This window comes from Filicampus tigris, chromosome 2 (assembly GCF_054856515.1).
Source record: "Filicampus tigris isolate MCC_2025a chromosome 2, RoL_Ftig_1.0, whole genome shotgun sequence".
In the NCBI taxonomy this organism is placed as follows: domain Eukaryota; kingdom Metazoa; phylum Chordata; class Actinopteri; order Syngnathiformes; family Syngnathidae; genus Filicampus; species Filicampus tigris.
In genome coordinates, this window is record NC_141218.1 from 11,187,070 (window position 1) to 11,210,752 (window position 23,683).

Consider the following 23,683-nt stretch of genomic DNA (forward strand, 5'->3'; position numbering starts at 1 on the left):
ATTTTGGGACTAATTATAGTAAGTGAAATGGAATAAATTCCCATGACACAGCACAGTGGTTGTGAATCACTGATACTGATCTCAAACTGGATCTAATTCGATAGGATCCCTGCTGTGACACAGCAATAATTATTGAACTGTTACATATCAATGGCGCTAATTTACATAATAACCTCTCCCACACTTAGCTTCTCCATTGGAAGAGACGTTGCACAGCAGCAGCTGTCTGCCTCGGTTGAGATAGATCAGAGGTGTCCAAACTTTTAAGTCTCTTAAAAAATGTTTGTTTCATTAATTTGTACCTTTTTTAGGTGATTTTGGCCTGTTCCACACAGGGCTCTGCTAACAGTGTGTATAACAAGTCGTTAAATTATAATAATCACATTAAGCATTTTGCATGTGTCCTTGAAATTGTTGTCCACCCTGTCATTATGGGGTAACCATGCCCTTTAAGAAACCCCCTGATGTTTTCAGTGACATCACGGCCAGCCTTTTGTCTTTCCTCACCTGAGGCTGAAACAGTGAACAGTTGCAGGATAAAAAATGATGATGTTTGATCCTTGATGTTTTGTCATTCTCATCATATTAGTGTGTAGTTATGTTGACAAGCTTAACATGTCCACTATGTCATAATGAAATATCAATTCAGAAATTGGAAATATATTTGTTTACAGTATAGTCCGCTAGCTAATTGAGTCATGTTGCTAAGTGAAGCTCCATCATGTGCTCATAAAATGTTAACATTAGCCTAAGAATTTCCACCCTGTCATCAAGCTTACATATTTTGCTGTTTGCATGTACATTGTCTGCTTGCAGTTGATTTATGCATATATTAAAACAAAAAAGTGTGGGAGCTTGGCCAATATGCATTTCTAGCAACATATCATCTACTTATTACACAAAGTATGAAATTCAATAGGAAAAACAAACTTTCGTGAGTGAAATGGGGAAATCTCAAAAGCACGTTTCAAATGTTATTTTTAGTATATACAGTAAGACATGTTATAATTTCCTCTAGAAATGTGAATTTCTTCCGACTTTGTGTGATGTTTCTGATGAATCTTAACACAGGCCGCCAGGAAAGAGTCACAGGGCTCCCGGTGAGAAGTCTTCTCCACTTCTAAAAGCCTTGTGGGATGTCAGCCGCCAGAAAACTTTCATTTTCATTCAGACGCTTCCTGCCGCGGTGGTAGCTGTATAATTATCACATGAGGAACGGATGTGGCACAGCACACGTTTATAAAGTCAATTACTGCCGTTTCAATTCACAGTCCTGCTGGAGCTTCAACAAGACAAGATGCTGACCAAGGCTCAGGTGTTGGAATGCAACCTGGAGAGCAGTGTAGATAGCAACATTTCAGGTTACCCAAAACTGTGACAAATTTGAATGGGGAATTGTGCCAACCCAACATAGAACAAGAAATGTTTTTTGTTTTTTTTTTTAGAATTGTTGATTTAGTCGGATCAAACCAAATTTCCAATACAGTGAATTAGCATGAGTAAAAAGAAACAATAAAACAACAGAAATCAATGTGCATATGTTGTATTGTTATACGGTATGGGCTAAATCCCACTGAGAGGACTTGGCAGCACGCAGTCATACATTTCAGAATGAGTCACTGTCTCAATGTTATCAGGCTAAGAGCCAAAAGAAGTCTAAAAATAACAATAAAAATGGACCACCAGGCACCATCAGCATTTCCTTACGTAAAAAAAAAAAAAAAAAAGACACTTGCCCCCTGCAGGGGACACAATCCAGCCAGTCACCAAGCTCCAACTTGGACGCGAAATGGAGACGTCTGTATGAGCGGAAACAAGAGCGCCAATCCAGAAATTGAATGTGGGGGATGGATATGAAATGAGCGAAGCTTACAACAGTATCAAGCTGTGGTAAAATGAGGAAAAAAGTCAGCGTGATAGTAGAAAATTGGGAAGGACAACAACAAATTGGACTATGTTTAACCACCGGGCGTTATACTGTAGATTGGTTCTGAACAGTATACTGTTCTTTAGTCTTCCATTGTTGCTACAAAAATCGTATCCTTGTTCATTCATCTATACCAGCGATGTAAAGTGAAAGGGAGAGTAATTTAATCCTGAATAATTAACCTGTGCATTCACCGGTTGCCATTCATAAAACACCGCCATCAGGGATCATAAAAAAGATACAACAGGACAAGACCTAAGGCTGATCCCTGCTGCACACCAGATTATTTCATGGCTGTGGTTTTGAGCAGCATGTTTCTAAGGTTACCATGAAAGTACTGACAGATTGCCATTATTTTAGTACATATACTTATTGTTTGGTGGTGTGCGATGTGATTTTTCAAATGTAAAGTGTGTGCCTTGACTCAATAAATTTTAGGAAAGACCATATTATAGTACTTCTGAGGCACTTTTGACCAAAATACCATTAATTGTAACTTCCGGATTGGCTGCAGAGAATGATGGCAATACATACACGACGTGATGGGAGACATTGGGCTCTGAATTTTTCTGCCAATAATGTTTAGACGGAGTTACTGTTTAAAAAAGAAAAAAAAAGAAAAGAAAAAGACATTTTGCTTCTACAACATTTTTTGGAGGAGGGGGGTTACAAGGCGATTTTTTTGCAGTGTGTCTCAAATCAAAGAGCTGAAGTTCAGTGCTCTTCTTGGCTGAGTTTGTTTTTCCTGGTAAAGTAGCAATGTGTTTTTGTTGATTTCTTTTGAAAAGAAAGTGTTTGTTTAATTCATATTTTATCTTATCTTGTGTTAGGGATGTACAATAAACAACATTGTACAGTAAAGAGGATATAGTAAAATCTTCACTGACGTGACCAGCAGGCTATATCTTGACAAGAGAAAGACTTGTGCATCCAAGTACGCATGAACTCGGCATCCCGCCGTTTCCAAGGCAACCGATGAAGCAGCCATCAGCCCCAATGACGCTTTAAGATCTTATGCCAGACTATTTATGTTCAAATCACAGCCTCAAACCATAAAGGAAATGATTTAAGCGTTAATTAAGAGGGATTATAAGCAAGTTTTATGAAAGGCGTTAAAAGAAGTGGAGATTTTTCATCAAAACGAGACAGAATAAAAAGAAAGAAAAAGAACACGGCCTAAGGCAGTGTGCCCAATCTGAAATAGGACGTCTTATCCTTTTTGCTGGTAAAACAAGGAGATGCAAAGTGAGTGCGGCTGTTGTGGTCGCTGTAGGGGGGAAAATCCATAACAGCATTTAATGCACTTGACGTTTGTTTATAAAAATGAATTCATGTTAAGTGGCCCTTTGAATAAAATAGTTTTTTTTTGTTTTGTTTTTTAAATCACACCAATGCCATTTCATCTTATCATCATATTTTGTATATTTGGTGAACTTGTTTACATTATTTTCTCCCTATGGGTTTGATTATGTAAACATATAGAGAAATGTATGCGTTTAGAGCGATGTCATTAGGCCCGAGGCCCCAACACTGCTTTTTAATGAGCATACGTTGTAAATGATTATAGATATTTACCTACGCCAAGGAGGTCATGTGTGTCTGTTTGCGTTTCAGCGAGAAGGATTGCAGAAAAAGCAGCCAACCCGTTTCCATGAAACGTTGCGTTGTCTTTTCAGAAAAGAGCCTTTGTGGACAGCTTTCCTAATTTGTCTGGGAATAATGTATGGTTCTTGACGACATAATTCAGACAAATGCAGGAAAATTATGTAATTGCCTAATTAGATAATGGTAACTCTTGAATCTGTACACTTATGAAGAGGCAGAGGATGTACAAAGAGGATTTATTCATCAAACGCTCCATTGAATGAAAGTGCAAAGTCCTCAATGTAAACACAGGAAGTACACTGTGTGCTGCTCAAGAAGCAGATGTACAGTGTTTAAAAAATAAAAAATAAATAAAAAACAGTCCACACTAGCGATGATGACTAGATGATGAAATCCCTAAATTGTTAGCAACTGCACGTTTGAAAACTTCGTTTTTAAACTGTTGGACTATTTGCTCAAACAGCTGTTGAACAACTGAGCCTTTTGGGAACGCTCCTTTCCCAATCATGACACCTGTTTCCAATTAACTTGTTCACCTGTGGAACGATCCAAACAGGTGTTTTTTGACCATTCCTCAACTCTCCGGGACATTTGTTGCTCCTGTCCCAGTTTTTATGGAATGTGTTGGAGGCATCAAATTCCAAATAAGTGAAGATTTGCAATAAAACAATCAAGGTTTATCAGCGTGAACATAAAATATCTTGACTTTGTAGTGTATTCAATAGGGATGTCACGATATCCAAATGTCACGATCCGATAATTTGCTGCTATTACGATCGTGACACGATGACGACGATATATCGTGGTAATTTTAATATCACGATATTGCGGATATTGTGACATCACTAGTATTAAATTGAATAAAGGTTGAAAAGGATTTGCAAATTATTGTATCCTGTTTTATTTACTTTTTACACAATGTCACAATTGTAATTGTTAGTTTGTCATGTTAGAGTGGCCTTTTGTTGTGAGCAGCACACCTGTGCAATACTAATGCTGTCTAATCAACATCCTGATTTAACCCAAAAAAGTGCCTCACAGACATTTTAAACCGTAATGTACGTACTTTATTAATCCAGTATTGTATAACATAGTGTTAATATTAAATCCTAAACTATTAGGGGGAAGACAATTCCCCAAGCTAAAATACTTTGAATTATTTCTGTAGGTCTTCATAGGTCTTGTATAATTTGTTCATTTTTCTCAGAATTAAATAGTGTAGTTCAGGGTGAGACAACGAGAGATCCAAAGATCAGTAGCGCGCTGGAATTATTTCCGTACTAAAAAGCCAAACAACACAAAAAGAAGTTTTGTTTGTTCTCTTCAATTTCCTCGCTGTCTCATATCTAATTTCCCTAAATGAAAGCCAAACGTGTTGTTTATTCTTTGGCAATTCAATGCAAATGATAGAAAACAAAAGCTAACACGACGCCAAGTCTGACAAATAACGCTCAGCATCTTTTTTTGTTTCTGCTTTGTTTGAAACAGGCCCTGTGATGAAGAGCTGCATTAATTTACTCTCTCTCTCTCTTACTCACACACACCCCTACACACGCACACACACACACACGCGCACCCCCCCACATACACACCTCTGTGCCACGACAACGACTTGTGTCACTAATGGAGCAAGCCCGACTGAGCGCTACCAAATGGAAGCAGGCAGAATTAATTGTGCTGTGCCGTAGTTGTGCCCTTTTTCTCTTTTGATAAATCTGAAAGCTGCCACGAGGCTTGCAGATGGAGAAAAGTACAACTTTGAGAAATGATCTGGAGACGCATGGTGCCTGCAGAAACACACACACACATACACACGCTCACATATGCAGTATACAGAAAGGCATGGGAAAAATCTATTATTCTGCCCATTTCCAATGAAAGTGAGGCATAGACAGCGGCGCTTTACGGGCTAAGGAGTAAAAAGTAGAGCGTTCCTGTGGTGCTCAATTACGCCTCAGCAGGAGGAAGTTGGCCTTATGGAAGAGTAATGGAGACATCGTTAGCTTCTTGTCTTCAAAGTGTAGGCCTGTTTCATTGGCACCAAGGTTATTATGGTTAAAAACAATCGAAATAACTCAAACTAAAGTTGCAAAAGAATTTTCGTTAACAAAGTAAGAAAAATAAATGGCTTGAAAATAAAAACCGAAACTAACTATAATTACTACAAAAATGCCCTTTGTTTTTGTCTTTGTCAATTAATAGCATACATGACTTTTTCGGGGTTCACATATATTTCATATGCATTTATTTCGGTATTGCTGTAGAGCCGTAGCCAAAGAAGTAGAAAGGTCACACAGGTGTTTAAGAATTGCAGTTTACTTTATTGCAAAGTACTTAGTAGGGCTGAAATGGGTCTTTGAGCAATGTGTTTCCCGTGTACGTAATGTATATGTATATGTACATATAAAAGCATGTTTTGTGTGTATAAAACTATCCACATGGAAGCACATAACTGATTTCTATGCTTGCATCTTCTCTCCGCTACGATACAAGCGTGATAATTGTGCCACACATTTTCCAATCAACCAATCAGAAGTCGGACAGTAGGGCTCATTTTGATTGGCTGTTTATTGTCCGATCGTAACTAATGGTACACTAAAAACACAAGTACGGCGCCTATTGCCAGTGCTAGCGGCTGGTAGCGCTAGATGCAGGCAGCGCTCAACTTAATAGACCTAAATGACTCATACAAAATTGTTACTGTGCTTCTGATGTCACTTTGTCTCATTGACCAAAATCTATGGAGGGAGATTATCTACATTCTCATCAAATTTCCAGAGAAAATAGTGTGTTGCTAAGCACAATTTAAATTTAAGTGTAAAATGTTGATTACCGACATCCAAAATTGAAAACCAGTTGGTCGTTTATTATTAAGTGGAAATGTGTACCCAAGCAAAGAAATATTTTTATTTGTATCCGAATACCCGATTATTCCATAGAATTTCCAGTAGGATATCAGAACACAAAAATATTTGATAGCTGCAGCCCTAGTACTTGACCTTTTTTTAATCCTGCACTTGACAAATACTCCAGATATTGTATTTTTTTTTTTTTTACTAATATTAAAAGGAATAAAAACTCAAGTTAACTAAGCATCTTCCCCCCAAAAAATAAAAACTTACCCTACTGTCATGTCCGTTGTAGTTGTTTTTTGTTGTTGTTCTTCTTCCTCTATTGCAGTGTAATGCTAAACTCGAATGGGCGATGCCTTGGCAACACACCTGTCACTTGTTGCAATCATCTGCTCTTGAGAGGCAGCTGCAGCGATGTGCTGGTTGTCAGACGATTGTATTGCTTGCTTTCATTTTCTATTGTGGTTGTTACCTTGGCACCATCCATCTTTTTTTTTTTCTTGTGCTTTATGTATTTTATTTTATTTTTTTTTAATGAAACTTTTTACGGAGACCTTTCGTCGTGTTGCCTTGAGTTATTCCTTTTCATTGTCGCGTTCTGCGTGCTTATTCGGTTAGTTTTCACGTATACCGTGTGTCCTTGTCTAATAAACTTGTTTTAGTTCATTTTCATTGAGTCTGCTCTGGGATTCCACTTACACGCCATTGCCGAACCCTTTACAGTAAAAAATAAAAATCCAAAACTATCATTACCCTGGTTAGTACACAGGTGGCAAACCCAAGGCCCGCGGGCTAGAATAGGCCCTGCGTGTCAATTCCTGTACGGCAGTTCAGAACTAGCCATAAAATGATACACTGTACAGTATGCAATCAGTACAGTACAGAATTCCCACACGTCACATTAGGTTAAGTACAGGAAGTTTTAATTTCACAGGTCTACTCCGCAAACAAACACAGTGGAGCTCCGGTTCTGACTAGCGGACATGACTGTTAGCCAAATGCTTTTGGTAGTATGTCAAACTCATTTTTAACTGCTGTTAGTCTTGCACTTGTCTGCAACATTCATTTTCCCTTTACTTTGAATGTTATTGGAATCAATAAGGTGAGTACCAAGGCGAGATTTCACTTTCTTACACCTTTATAGCAAATGAAAATTTCTCACCCAAAAAGCATCCGCTAGAAACAAATAATTGGAATGGTTTGGACTTTGAGACGAACAAATATTTTCAAGATGACTCACATACTGGAGAGTTAAGCACACGCTTAAAAAAATCTTCTTTTTAAAAATGTATTAAATATGACACAGTATGAGGTCATGAACTCGGCACGACTCTGACAAAACAATCCCAAGTTGAGATGTTCTCCCGAAGGGAGTCATTTTCCCATCCAATTAAAAGTCAACATCAGCTCAACGTGTACATTTGCATTTAGACACACTGATGTGAAAGAAAAGAAGCAGCGTCTGCGCTGCTACGCCTTCAAAACGGGGAAAAAACAGAGACACAAAAGAGCAAACACATGAAAGGTCATCTTCTGCTTTGATGCGCAAAGACGCTACTGTTTGCAGCTGTCAAACCCGACCTTTGTACAGGCTACTAGCGTAAAACCACCACTAGTCTATTAATCTAAGTATGTAGTGGCAATGTTTATAATGGAAATGGCCCACTTAACTGTTTCTCTGGCACCTGTTGCGTTTCCTGGAAAAGTTGAGGCAGCAGGTTGCCATGGTAACAAGAGGAACACAAACTGCTGTGTCTCTGAGCGTACATCTATCCTATAGCAAAACAAATCACCACAGGTGGGCAATTTACCAGAATTGAGCTGTATGTCAATTGGCAGTTCAGCGCTGAGACAAAGGAGGAACACATACTTTTAAAAGCTGCGTTTGCAGCAAGTGTAGTCAAATTGCACATTTTTAGACTGGCCTTTATTGTGGGCAGAGTAAAGCACAAAAAAAAAAAAAATGTGTTGCAATGTGTGAGGAAAACAGCAGTTCCACCAGATATTGACTTGATTTCTGACCCCTCTCCACTCCCTATACAGTAAAACTACACATTTTACAGTGGCCTTTTATTGTGGGCAGCCTAAAGCACACCTGTGCAAAATGGGTTGCATTGTGTAAGGACTTGATTTCTAATTCCCCACCACCCCCTGGCCCCCCATAGAGTAAAACTGCACCTTTAAAGAAGAAGTCAACCCAAACACATTTTTTTTCAAGAATAGAATAAGAGAGTAGTATAGAGTAAAACTGCACCTTTAAATAGGAAGTCAACCCAAACACATTTTTTTCAAGAATATGTTCTATGCAAGCCCACTAGTTGAAATAAGGCATTATTTTCTCTGTGGTAAATGTGTTATGTTGCAATTTGTGTGGAAATTGGCGGACTAGATATTTCCTGACACCCTATAGTAAAACCACACATTTTAGAGCGGCCTTTTATTTTGGGCGCCCATGGGAGAACGCCTGTGTGCAGTAACCACGCTGTCTAATCATCATCTTGATGTACAGTACCACACTTTTGAGGTGGATGTATCGATGTCTCGGCAAAGGAGAAGTGCTCACTAGCACAGATTTTGACCGGTTTGTGGAGAACATTTGAGAGAAATAGCAATTTTATGCCCTCGGTGCTGCTGTTTGTTTTGGTTTGCGCTCTGTTGGTAGTTTCTCTGTTTTTAATATGAAAGTTAGTGTGAATATTGCTGCTGTGACAGTGTTGGATGAATAGAGTATCTATCAATGAGAGGTCTCCTTTCATTTATTGTTTGCAAACAGTGCAGTGGGTTAGGGTTGAAAATAAAAGCGGAAATAAATGCAATGAAAAAAAAAAAAAAAAAAAAAGAGTCAAATGAGAATACGTGACTTGAAAGTTTCTCAGTGGCAATGAGCCTCATGGAACAATTGGAAGCAGCCGCTTGTGAAGACTGCGCGAGCCTGATTGCAGATTACTTTTTAACTTGAACTCATAAACCGACCGTCCGATTGGGTTTCTTGTCATGTCCATCTGGTAAAAGGTCTTCAACAAACCGAGACGATGTCCTTAGATCCATTATTCAAAGTCACCACTTATACGCACTCATTCGGTTGGCAGTTGAGCTTGAGTTTATCTTGGCAGGTGACACCCTGGTCTGGTTGCCAGCCGTATTCAGACAAAACAACCGTCCACACCTGTGGAAAATTTTGAGCCGAGGTTTTCAAAATGGGGTCCCCGGACGCTAGCCGAACCTTGAGGGTCCACAAAATAATTTGCAATAAATTATGAGTTATCATTTAAAACTTCTATACCTACACGGGGACTGGCATGTCGATAAAACAAACATAACATACACATGAAGTACGACTGTTTAACCCCACTTATTTTTTTCAGACAGATACCAGTATGAGTATTCACTCTTAGGGTACTCACTGATACTGAGTACCGATACCGCCAGTATTTTTAATATTTCAAATTTAAATTAACACAATGACAAAACAATGTGAACCAAGACATTTCTTTCCGACGCATGATGGTTTACTCAATGTCAGATTTCTTTTACCTCAAGTATCTATGGTTGGTATCGGCAGCCTCCACGAGTAGATAAAATAAGGATGGTATTGGTATCGGTACTCGCCCACCCCTACAATAAAGCAATCACTGCTCCCTACCTAAGCATTGGCCATTTTAAAGCTAATTTGGTTTGTGACATCATCACATAAATATAACAGAAATAAAGTCCTATTTCTTCGAGAATATAGTCCTTTTTTTTTTTTTTTTGAACAAAGCCATCTTTTCCGGAATAAAAAGCATAATTTACATTAAAGTTGTGTTTTTAAAATTCACCTTATGAAATACGACTTTCTTCCCTGTTTAAACTTTTACTTTGATAATAGATACCACCACTTTAAGGTGAAGGAAAAATAGCAAAAACAAACCTTTTTATCCCGGCAAAATACACTTCATGTTGTAAAAATTAAAACGTTTTTTCTTGCAAAAAATACAGCTTTATTCTCATAGTAATTATTCTTATATTTCTTTAAAAAAATCTGAATTTGTTATCGTAACATTACAACTTTTTCCTTGAGAACAGGAACATTTTTAATTCCCGTAGCATGCTAGTTTTATTTAATTGGTGTTATGTTTTAAGGGGCTGCTAGGGAAAATGACTCCCCTAGACCTCAAAACTGAATAGTTTTCAACTAATTGAGCATGCATATTTTTGAAATGTGGAAGGAAGCTGAAGAAAGCCACGTGAGCGGATTCGCACCCAGGACCTCTTGACAGGGGCAGACGTGCTAACCACGCTTCACTGTGCTGCCCATTGTCCATTCAGTCTCAGTCTTTGCACTCCAAGTATGTTAAAGCTTGATATACCGCAACAGACAGACATAAAAGCTTTTTTGACAGCAATTAGGCATATTTTTCAATGAATGTCAATTATAATAAATTGAATAAGTAAGGAGTTTGGATTCACGAGCATTAAGCACCAACGGCAACATACTGTGGCGCATGTGATTGCGAAATGCTTCAAATTCAGCGAAGCAAAAGCAATTTTTTAATAGTCGGAGAAATCCATGCTGACATTTATGCTGCATACTGTATGTGCATATACTTTAATAGATCGCTCTCCTTGTGGCCTTTCACTGCAGCGTTAATGGCTTTGCGGACCTCTAACATTGCATACTGTCTACTCGCTAAAAGTCATCTTGAAACATGCATAATTTCATCAACTGCCTTTACTTGGTAAAGTCTATTAAGAAAAAACAAATACAGAAAATGCCAGATTACTTGCATACCACATCCACTGCATGAGTTTTGTGTGGACTATTCACCATGATCATTTTTTTTTTTTTAAAGTTGTATACACTCAACGCAGGCCAACTTGTACTTTGCTCTTGGCATGGGGTTAAGAAAAACACCTGATAAAAGCTGAGCCCATGAAAAGGATAACAACAGCTCATCTGTATGTGACTGCAGCACCGTGTGATGCTTCGCTCTCCCTCTGTGGACGTTTCGGCTCATTGCTCACCTGTCCGCACTGTACGTTAATCTAAAAGGCAGACTCACCGCGCTCTCTAAATGTTCTTTCATGTGCCTCCAGAGGGAAGAGGGAAGAAAACCCCGGTGCGCGCCTACATGCTTAGCAGTCAGCTGGTGACGGCCCCGTGTGGGTATTTACGGGATACAGGAAAAGTCCACATTTAGAGTTGCACGCCTCCATGTTGTGCTGAAATATGCCAGGCAGCACTCGTGGTCGGGGCAAAAGACTGAGTGGATTCCCGAGGGAACGACGAGACGGGAAGGTCAGCGCCGGCCAAAGCTTTGGCACCATATTTTTGCATTGTGGCACCAATGAACTATGTCAAAGTGAGTTGAGGAGCTTTATTTAGCCAGACATAGACCTTTGCCGCTACTTTGTGGCATCTTGGTGCCATGGAACTTTGTTGAAGTGAGTTGAGGAGCTTCATTTGGACAAAGATAATGCTTTGGCACCATCTAGTGGCATTTTGGTGCCAAAGAATCATGTAGAAATGAGTTGATGAGCTCCATTGAAGCAAAAGTAGAGCTTTGCCCCTATCCTGAGGCATCGTGGCGCCATGACACTATGTTGAAGTGAGTTCACAAGCTTCATTTAGAGAAACAGTGGTTGGGAACTATCTGGTAGCATCTTGGTTCCAAGGAACTATGTAGAAGTGAGTTGAGGAGCTTAATTGAGGAAAAAGTAGTGCTTTGGTGCGACCTTACAGCAACTTGGTGCCATGGAACTAAGTCGAAGCGAATTTAGCTCGACGAAAATATTGCCATTTTGTGACATGTTGGTGCCAAGGAGCTATATTTAAGAGAATTAAGAAATTAATCTTCATTTAGTCAAACGTCATTCTTTGCCGACATGTTGTGGTATTTTGGTGCCTGGTTACTGTTGATTTGAGTTGAGGAGCTTCATATAGATAAAAGTAGCGATTTGCCACCATTTTGGGGCATCTATAGGTCATTTTAAACATTTTGGGGAGTGCGCAAATAGTGGTGAATAGTGGCTGCATTTATACTTACTTTTTTCCCTTTACCTAATAAATAATTCACTTTATTTTAAATAAAATAATAGTGAAACAAATTATATATACTGTGCATTCAATCTTTTTTTTTTTTTTTTTTACTTCTCATCTACAAATGACTGCTATTAACAAATCAAATGTGGCCCTTGAGCAATAATAACCCATGCAACGCTCTCATCTGAAGTCGCTTTCAACCAGCAACGCATCTGTACTAACATGCGGTCATTGTAAATGTTCCATCCAAAAGGGCCCCCTTGCCACTCATCCCCACCCCTCCCATCCGGCCCATTAAAGTCCACTTCGCACATCGTGGGGCCACGCCAGCCTTGAACACCACGCCCGGAGCGAGACCCCGGAGCCGTGCAGTAAATAACCGACATAAACGCAAGACGCCGACACAGAGCCATTTCATGTTAATAGGAACGCGTCGCTTAGCGGATGCTAAATAAAAAGCTCACAGTCGCCGTGGCCAAGGAGACCGCATGCTCGGGAATTGATGGAGTTGGGAAATGGATTTTCTACCAATGTCCCGAGCCGCTCCTATCTCATTTGTCTGCTTTGGTGCATCTCAGCTCAGCATGGGTGGGGAAAGGTAAGGAGCAAAAGTAGCAAAAGTACTCACACTCTGTTCTTAAGTAGATTCAACTCCTGCACCTACTGAAATGAAATTAAAAAGTAAAGTAAAAGTAAAAATGTCAACGCTGTATACAATACTCATTTTTATAACTTGGCAAACAAAGGGGGGAAAAAATGAGAGAAAGAGTAAAGCTCATCTCGCTTAAAACAAAATAACTTCAATCATCATTAACTATAGAATAGTTATCCTGCTCGTCTAAAAATAGCTATGCGTAAACCGGTATTTAAAAAAAAAAAAAGTCTGCTTAATTACTTCATTTTTATGTAACCTTTTGAAGGTTATGCGATGAATGCTGGGGCGGCTCCGTAACGCACTCTATTGGCCAGCTACCACTCATCATCATCATCTGTGGAGGCTGAAAAAGCAATGAGCTTATTTTAACAAAGTAAAAAATAGAACATACAGACATCTGCTTTCAAATAATGGGATTAAAAGTCACCACAAAAACAATACTCAATTTGTGGTACAGTACCTACTGATGCCGTAGTGACTCACAAGGTTTTTTTGGGTTTTTTTAAATGTTGTATCTACATCTTTACCCTGAACCACTGTCAAATTTGTTTTGACTACATTGGTTTGGAGGCCTGCTTTATTATTATCGTGCATATTTTCTTGTTTGTCTGTATTCACTTATTTCCTACAGTAAAGCTGTAGATTTAAAAAAAAAAAAAAAAAAAAGTCTTCTACTTGGAGTTTTACGAATTTCCTGTATTTCCTTATTAGTTATATTTGTGTGTAAGGGCCAAAAGGGGATTTTAATGACTTAATACGATTTGTGCAAAGTGCTAATGCATATAATTGTTTGGCCACACATCAGTTTTTGCTAGCCTGTAATTTAGGCTAGTATGATAGTGACTACTATTGATGAGGCTCATCTGAAGGTTGTTTGTGTTGAATCATTCAATTACAGAATCATCGTTTATGTAACATGGGCTCTTGATTGTGTACATGCTAGATGTATGGTGTTAGTATTTTGTGATCCACTCAGTTTTAAGTGCTTTGTCGTCATCTTGTGGCATCTATATGCGATTATGCAATTACAAACCCAGTTGAAGTTTAGCGTAAAATCAATACATAAAACTGAGAATTAAATAGGGTGTATTTGAACACCAAAATGTTTAAGCAAACTATGCAATTTCATCATATGACAGTCCACTACCTAAATGCTAACATAAAATGTAAAATAACCATAACGGGCTAATGGAAATTAGCATAGATCTTGAGGTAGCAACAAACCTTCAAACAACTGTGACTTTACACAAACGGCGCTGCAACACATACAATCAAAGAATACAACAACACTCATAGACATGTATTCTCTCTGCTCTGTGGGAACTCTAAATTTGTCTAAAACTAAAAAATCTGCACTATAGCGGGCGAACGAAAGTTGAAACGCAGTGTCGCCTGGATTTACTGTATCCCATTCAGTTATGAGACAGGCTAAGTTTGTTGGCAGAAATGGTCAATTGATCAATTCCCAAACAAATGAATATGACTATCTCCGCTGTTTATGTTTACAGTTGTCTGCAATATTTGGGGGCTCCTCGTGGGGATGCTTCCAACTTCAGGAACGCTTTCTTCCCAACTGGCGCTTCGTTGTCATCGCATCTCGCTTTCAAAGCCGTGTTAAGTCTCCGCAAATTAAAGCCAACAATCTGGCCGCGCTCCGCATCATCGGGGCAGCCTCTGCTGGGATTTTGCACTATACAAATACAAGCAGCTTGACTGCAATACGTTGAATAATGAATAAGCTCTTGCCTTTTTTTTTTTTTTAGCTGCTACTACTGACTCTCATTTGCTTCATTATGCGCCATCTCCCCGCCATCAAACATCTCGTTACGCGCCGTGACAGTCCAGCCGAGCGCGAGGGCCTCTCGCCGTGCGGCGGCGGGCACGAGGGAGAGCAATAATCACCCCAAATTACCGTCGTGCTGACTTGATGCAGGGCAACACCGGGATGTTTGCAGATGGAGAGATGAACACCACACAGCACAAGCAGCAGCACCCCGATAACGCAAATTAAAATGTGTTCTCCCTTTAACAAACCACACGAAAGGTTTCTTTAAGGCAGTAGAAAAAAAGCATAATATCTTGACATGTTTTTGTTGCCTTCAGATGCAAGTAACATGACTTGCAAGTTTTTTGAGATACGAGCCGTCATTCGGCCCATTTTTTTTGCTTTGATGTGAGTGCCAAAATCTGAGACACAAGCGCTGAATAGTGGTAGTGACTCAGCTCATTTTGATGAGAAGCAGCAGTTTGGCATACAGTGAGAAATTTGTCCCCCCCCAAAAAATTGACCTATGCCTTAGGCTAACAAATAGCAGCGAGATCGCCGAGTTGTAATCCTTTCAGCAACGGCCATGATAATACAAATGGTGGAGCAATACATGTAGACAGATTATATAAATTACTCAGGCATATATTTTTTATCCTTTGCAAAAAATGAACAATATTTCTGCATTGTCCTGAGTCAGTTGTGAAACTTCTTAGTTTGTGTCTCTATGACTGCAATATACTTCCCCCTAGTGGCCAAGAGTGGATGGATTTTTTTTCCTTTATGTACCCTATGATTGACTGGTGACCAGTCCAATTCAGTCAGTTTTGTGTTCAATCAAAACCACTTACGACTTCCAGTAATATCCTTTTGCAGTCATGCATTTCTAATTTAAATCACCCGTTTGCAGAAAGAAAAAAAAAACTCCATATTGTGCATATTAAGCAGACATAGTTATCACTTTGAGCGATAAAAACAAACAACGCACATATTGGTGGCAAGGAGCCGCTTCCAAAAGAGAAGCAAATGAGCTCTATTATCTCCGGCTATGCCGCTACGCTGCCAAGGGTCTGCTGGGAATGCTGTACATTACTTGTAATTACAATAATATCCACTTTAAACAAATGTCACTTGCCAAAATTAAACCTCAGCCTCTGTTACTCGAAATAATTTTCTCCCTATTGAGGCCCAATACAGAAGGTGACATCAGTTAGGTCAAAGCAGGGGCGGCTCGGGGCTTTGGGGGGGGGGGGGTGAAGTGGTGGGGTCACATGTAATTAAATCACAGTTTGTTGTACTTCTCAAAGTCAAAATGACTAGTGGGAATCAAACTTGACTTGGTGAAATGATGAAAGATGGTTCTATTGATGTTAAAGGAGGCATTTGATTCATAATTTGGCATTCACAAATTCAGAATATATCATTTTCATTTTCAGAATATACCTCCCATTACTCATTGAAAATATTGCCTATGCTGTTTTTGTACTCAGGACAAACCCATATAAAATATTGCTTTGGAGCCATCTGGGGGGAAAGTAACTACAGTATGCTGAAATGAGAGGAGGAGCTTCATTTAGACAGTCTAATAATTGCCCACACCATAAAAAAATTTGCCCTGTGTAATAGGGCTGAACGATTAATTGCATTTGCAATGTAAGCTCACGGTACTGTATAATAGCAACATGATATTGCACAAAAAATAAATAACTAAAATAAAAACAGCATTCACAAAGAAATAGTTTAAAATATTAAATGGGTCTTTAAAATTCTAACTTGACATCACCTCTTCTTTGACTAAATATGGCCCAGTAAGAATACAGGCCAGGCCGTCACTATAGCAGAGGGATGGATGTTAATTCATAACGCGCCACTAAGTACCACAGGACCCCAGGCAGACTTAAACACAGGATGACATTTTCAGCTCACTCTCTTGAATTAAGAAAGAATGACAGAAACCCAAAAATGGAAGAGAAAAAAAGAAAAGTAGACCCGCGACTATTCTAATGCATGATCTAAATAACGCAAATCCCGTAAAAGACACTTTAAGGATTCATCAGAATAGAAGAGCTTGTGTGAACTTTTTTTTCAAATTAACATTCATGCATTATTCACTGACAAATTAAGAAAAAGGTCTAAAATGTCTCACATTGTCAGTGAGAATGGCACTCAGTGGAGAGCCGACATCCACCAAGGAAAAATAACTTAAATTAGATTAAATTGTTCACCACACACTTTAAATACTCAACCTTCTAGCTTATGGTTGGATTTCCTCTTTCAGTTTTGTTCACTGAAAACGTCAAGAAAAGTAATCAAAGGAGAAGGAATCCAACTTGACAACCAACTTGCGGACAGGTTTCAGGATGGCGTGGTCGCTCTAGAGCGCCTTGTTGTCAGATATGAGTGTGCACACGTTAAGCAGAGAAAAGCGGCAGAGTGAAGGGGGGGGATCTTTTTTTTCAACTGCAACTTGACATCTTGTATCCGGACAGGGGCTTCAGGATGGCATGGCCGCTTTAGAGGTGCCTCATTGTCCGGCATGAGTGTGCGTATGTCACGCAGTGACGGGCAGAGGAGCAAAGTGGAGGGAGAATTTTTCCAACTTTCCAAGTCCAACTTCCCAGACAGCATGTAGACAGCTTTGGGATGGCGTAGCCACTTTTGAATGCCTCGTTGTTGGCCATGAGTGTGTGCATGTAATGCGGCCAGCGTGTGGACAGGGCTCCTGGCTGTGGTGGCCACCAGATTAGAGTGCCTCATTTTCGGCTGTGAGAACACGCATCCTTTTTTTCAGGTCGTGATTTGACTGACAGTTGAGCTGACACGCCCACAGCGTCTGAGAGCAAAGAGAACGATCTGATCGAATTTTTCACCATTTTGAAGCCTCATTCTACATAATTGGCCTTTTTTTTTTCTCGATCATTCAAATTTTACAGGGCTCTTAAAATGGAAGTCAACTCAAACTTATTTTTTTAAGAATACGTTCTAAGCTGGCCCACCAGTGGAAACACGGCATTCTGACTAATATTTCGTTTGTGGAATATGCAAACTCCACCCCTTTTTAGCCATCTCAATGGGCGGCCATTTTGTCGCTTCTGCCGACTGAAAATGACATCACAGATGCTCAGGGCTCGACCAATCATGGCTAAGCTTCAGAAAACAGGTGAGCTGTGGATTGGTCGTTGCCTGAGCATCTGTGATGTCATTTTCAGTCGACAGAAGTAACAAAATGTCCACCCCCAGAAATGGCTTTTCTATATAGCCATAAAACACAATATTCTGTGGGCCATCAAAGATGGGTCAAAATGCTGGAAAATGGCTGGCACTCAGGGGCTTAGCTGCGCTACGAATTTAATGACTTAGCAACACTCTGCAGCTTATCAAACTCATTATCACAAATGTACTTGTGGGACTTTTTTTTGGTCGTGTTTTAACGTGAAAAATGTGCCTTGTCTCGAGAAAAAGTCGGTACTTGAAGGAAATATACTTGTGTGATTTTTTTTGTCGTGTTTTAACGTAAAAAGCATGCCTTGTCTCAAGAAAAAGTCGGGGAACACTAGCAGAGTAAACATCAGCAGCGGCATGCTGTGTAAGACTATTCTGTTCAGTTCTTCTAAAATACAGTAAGACTGAAAAGAGGACCAGAAAGGCATGTGGACAGAGGCAGGCAATGACAATGGAACATTCCGCTAATCCTTTTATCGCCTTTTGCAATTGCACTTCACAAGTGTTTACTGTCCTAAGTGCCTCCTAAAGAACAGAAACACAAACAGCATAACAGAGAAGAAAAATGGAAATGTAGTCGTCTCCTGTGAGCCACATCAAAAGACGTAGGGGATATGATCTCCTGGGGAAAAAAATAAATCACTGAACATTACGTTATTTCAAATGATAACAATAAGGAAAGCGCGTGTTACGAGTGTGGAGAGATTGTTCAGTTTCTTTTATCCTTCTTGGATCATTTAGAGTTTCTGAGAGGCCTTCATTGCGAAGAAGATGAAAGAAGCAAGGAACAGGAAGATGCATCTGATCCTCGGCACCGACACGATTACACTTTTACCACTTCTCATATTGGAGAAAATAGACAACAGCACGAGCAGACGTACAGAAATAAAGTTTTTTCACATTTGGATAACTATTTTATTGTATGTATTCATGTGATAACACTAAAGAAATGGCACTTTTCTACAATGTAAAGTAACTTGCATAACAATATAAATTCACTGTACTCTCAAAATAACTCAATACACAGACATTTATGTCCAAGCCGCTGACAACAAAAGTGAGTAGACCCCAAGGTGAAATTGTCCAAATCGGGCGTAATTAGCCATTTTCCCTCCCTGGTGTCATGTGGCTCAGTGTTATAATCTCCGAGGTGTGAAAAGGGAGCAGGTATGTTATATTTGATGAAATTGCTCTTATCCTCTCTCTAACCGGTCACTGAAAGTTCAACATGGCCCCTCGTGACAAACAATTCTGAGTATCTGAAAAAAAGAATTGTTGCTGTACATAAAGTGATTATCAAAGTGTGACACTCCCTCTAGTGGCATGTTCAATGAAACAATCATTAAAAGAAATGATCAAACTGGGCATAATATTACAGTAGCTTAAACACTTTTTTTTTTTTTTTACCCATCAAAGTATATTCATTAAGTTCAACATTTACATATAATATTTTAGAACTGTTTGCTTTCAACATTTATTTAGGTCCACTTTTTATTTTGCTTTCATGTACAATCACTGATTTCTAAGTAACTCGTTACTCCAACACATGCACATTTTCCAGTAGCGACTAATCTAACGTGCTACTTTTTCAAGCCAAGTAATCAGACTAGCGATACAATTTAAATATCACAAAACATTACGCTAAGTCTAATATATGTATTTCTTGAAGAAGACATTCATATAGCAAAAGAGTAGCGCCTTTCACCACGAAAGGCAGTCGCAGCTAACCACCTCCAGGTCGCTGCAGTGAGAAAGAATTGACAGGACTTAACCAGCACATTCCTCTCAGCCGTAGTGCCTCCGCAGTCAACAAAACTAATAGTTAATGAATAATAAAACACAGGAGGACACCATGATTCCTAACACCATAGTACTCAAAGGCACTCCACGTAAAAATTTACCGACGGAATGTAAGGACGGAAGCGCTTTAAAAGGACGAGGACGGACGCGGTCGGAGGATGACATTTTTTATGAATAAGAACAGAGGGGTGAGAACGGAAGGGTACCCAGGTCGCGGACGGAGGACCGACTGGCAAAAAAGGGTAAAGTGCCCAGCTCTGTTGAGTCATAAAGATTTTTTTTTAATAAAAACGAATTTTATTCTTCAATGTCACTATGAAAAATGCAAAACTAGCAACTATAGCTGTTATGAAATACGCTATATAAATAAAATTGTATTTTATTGTATTGTATAAGTAATCAGTGAATTTAACAAAGCTATTTTTTCCAATGTAACTGGCAACTGGTAAAATACATAATAATTCAAAAATTAAGTCCTTTTTTTATATGTATAAAACCACTGCCTCATTTTTTATTAAGACTTTACACTTAATATTGGTCATGATGGTGGTACTTTGCGAGCTGAGTATTTTGTGAGGGGGTACTTGACCGCTGCCCCTTTTACCACACCTGCTCCCCATTCACACCTGACTTTAGCACACTGTGCCCTGTGATTGGCTGGCAACCAGTTCAGGGTGTACCCTGCCTACTGCCCATAGAGAGCTGGGATAGGCTCCAGCGCACCTGCAACTCTTGTGAGGATAAGCGGTTGGGATAATGAATGGATGGATGGATTTATATGTACAAAAAGTCCCTGGGTTTATGTGTTTTTTTTAATTATGATTTCAGCATTTTCACTATGGGTTGTACTCACTTTTGTTGCAGGTGGTTGAGACATGAATGCTTGTGTGTTGACTTAAACTTGTAAACTGTACACAGTAAATGTATACTATTACACAAGTTGGACATTGTGTTACATTGTGAGGAATTTTAATTTCTTCAGTGTTGTCCATTGAAAACATGTAACACTACAAACGATGTAAGGGGTGTACTGACTTTCGTGAGCTATTGCGTGTTTAAAACACCACAACTACCTAATTGACTCGCTACGTAACCTGACCTCTGGCCTGCGACATCATATCATACAATTCCCAAAGCCAATAACTCAGAGGAATGCTCCAAAAAGCTCAAACTGCATTATATCTTATTATCTGGCCACTTATAGAAAAGAAAAATCCACAAAGCCTATGTACCAGAGGGTCACGCAGTCACTTTTTGCCAAGAAATTAAGGGAAAATTTGGGAATGAACTTGAATGGCACTCACAGGAGCACGGACATCTTTACAATCTTAATTTGGATGAGCACCAGCAACACCGTCACAGACACCCACCGACTGCATATGTCTGCGTTGATTCATTAGGTTCCATATGATTAGTCACTGAGAAATGAATGACAATTACCTAAAAAATTACCTAAAACCTCAAAAGCCTGATGAAAGGGGAGGGGGGGGGGGTCACTTACCCCCAACACGCCATCGAAGAAAAATGACAAATTTTGAATGGGCAAAAAAAAGACCTGGTCAAACATTCGCCCACCCCGGACCACTAGACTAAAATTATTTGGGGGGCATCGTATCCATGCACTCACCCGAGCATCCAGTGTGCAAAAAGGCTCACTAACATGCCCCTTAAAGGCACACCTCAACACACAATCACACTACAGTGTGTCTCTTTACATTTGCACTTCATAGAACCAGTTTATTCCTTTACATTCCCTTTTATAATGCGTAATGGTTTGATACATTTCATTGCTTTTTTTTGTTTTTTTTTTGCCTTATTAAAAACATGAAAGATTGTGATAAGATTTTCGAATAAATTGACGTTGGGGCTTGGTTATGGAACAAATTCAAGTCGTTCTGTGTGGGAACCAAAATCATACTAAAAACCATACTGCATACTTCCCCTGCATTTCATTGTTATTGCTTGTCAAAATATGAGGCAAGCTGTGGTATAGGGGCCCTCACGGAGTTGTGGATGCACCATTCATGCCACCACGTAAGCACATCTTTGCTTACTTGCAAACTAACAAGGCAGCCAACTGCCAAGAATGACCACACAAACTGGCGCACACTTCGTACGCGTCATTACGCCCGATTCGTTCCACCAAACATCAAAAATGGAAAAATGCAAAAAAAAAAAAAAAAAAGAAAGAAAAATCATAAAACGTCGATTTCTCAATCAGGTGTCTTAAAAACTCACTTCAAAAAAAGAAGAAACCAGCCAGTCTTACCTTTAGGCTCCGGTCCGAAAGGTTGTGGCTCAGGTGGTAAAGGCAAAGCTCCTCCGGTCGTGTTGGCTCCCAAGTGGCTGCAGCTGCGGCGAGAGATCCGGGACGCGGGAAGAACAGCAGAGAGGAGCGCGGAGGAGCAGCGGCGGCGTAGAGCGTGACATCAGGGAGCAGTTCGTCCGCCGTGGAGCTTCATCCGCCCGGTAAGTGTCTGGGCAAATGGGGCGTCGTACGACCGTCCGCCCTCCCTTCTTCCCTTTCCGCAGGTCAGAGGCGAGACGGGGTTCGGGCGGGGGGGGGGGGGTCTGGGCTGGAGAAGCACGCGAGTGGCCCGGGCACGGTACGTCACGAGCGGGATGAAGCGAGGCGGCGTGTTTCGTTCGCGTCTTCGCTGCAAGTGTGTGCGCGCCTCTCCAGCCCGGAGATTTACAACTTCCAAGTACCTCCCACACTTGGATTCTGACACGGATTTACTCATCCGTGGGGCGTGGGGGTCGGGCATAAGAAAGAAAACCTGGAAATAGCCAGTGCATCAACAGCACTGAATTAGTTGTGCGGGCGGGGTTTAATGGGGGTTGGAGTGGGGGGGGGGGGGGTTTAATATTTATATGTTTGTAGAGTTGAAGACAATTTTCTTGCAGGCGTGGTAAAGTAAGTAGACTACATTATTTTATTAATAATTTGTTTGATATTAAATTAAATTTTACTGTAAATTCCATTGTTCCCATATTTTTTCTCCCATTTTTTCTAATTGGTGATATATATATCACTGCTTATTCAATACTTTTTTCCCAATGCAACTCAATGCATGGCGGAGCAACATGGTGGCCATGACCACCCCATGTCACCCTCTGGACACCCCCATACCTAGAGGGAACTTTTAAAATTTGTGATTTTCTTCATTTTTCACATGGATGCAGTATTCTTGGACCCCTTAATATTCATAAACAAGTTTATATTAAATGCATATTTAAAGAACAAATGCACAATTAATGAAAACATTTAAAGAAACTGTCTTGTGTAAAAAACATTTCATTGTTACAGTCAATATCAATCAAAATTGTTACTTTCACACCATACCAAGCAAACAACATGGCTGAGAAGTCATTGTTTATCATACCATCGACAGCCAGGGTTTCATGAAATACAATGCACACACATATGACAAATCTTACACACACACTAAATACAAACAGGAACAAACCTAAGTAAAAAAACATCAATGTTTAGAATTGTGAAGAATTAAGAGCTTTTTGTGTCATTGTGCTTTTTGGATATGATTTGAATGAATGAGGGATCACAGTATGCAAAATGGCATTGACCATCTGCGACAATTGACCACTCTGATTGGCTGTTAGCAAGTGAATCAGTGCATGAGATAGAAGTAGACTATGTGATAGTAAACAAAAGCAAAGTCACGGCAAAGAAAATGGCAATCTAGTAAATGAAACTCAGCAAAACATTGCTTTTTAGGTAGACTTGTTTCCTGCTTGATTATGACTGTGATGGGCATCGTTCTGGATATGTGTGAATTTTATTACATGAAAAAGCATGATAAAGAATGACGCA

The 23,683-nt window shown here is 39.7% G+C and overlaps 1 protein-coding gene across 5 annotated transcripts in view; it reads right to left on the minus strand.

Moving 5' to 3' along the window:
• Positions 1–22,592, minus strand: part of drp2 (dystrophin related protein 2) — a 179,278-nt gene extending 156,686 nt beyond the window's left edge. For all 5 annotated transcript variants that reach the window (XM_086023899.1, XM_086023898.1, XM_086023897.1 and 2 more), the window contains exon 1: positions 22,118–22,592. The gene's annotated coding sequence lies outside the window, so the exon portion shown is untranslated. The remainder of the gene's footprint in view (positions 1–22,117) is intronic.
• Positions 22,593–23,683: the final 1,091 nt, after the last annotated feature.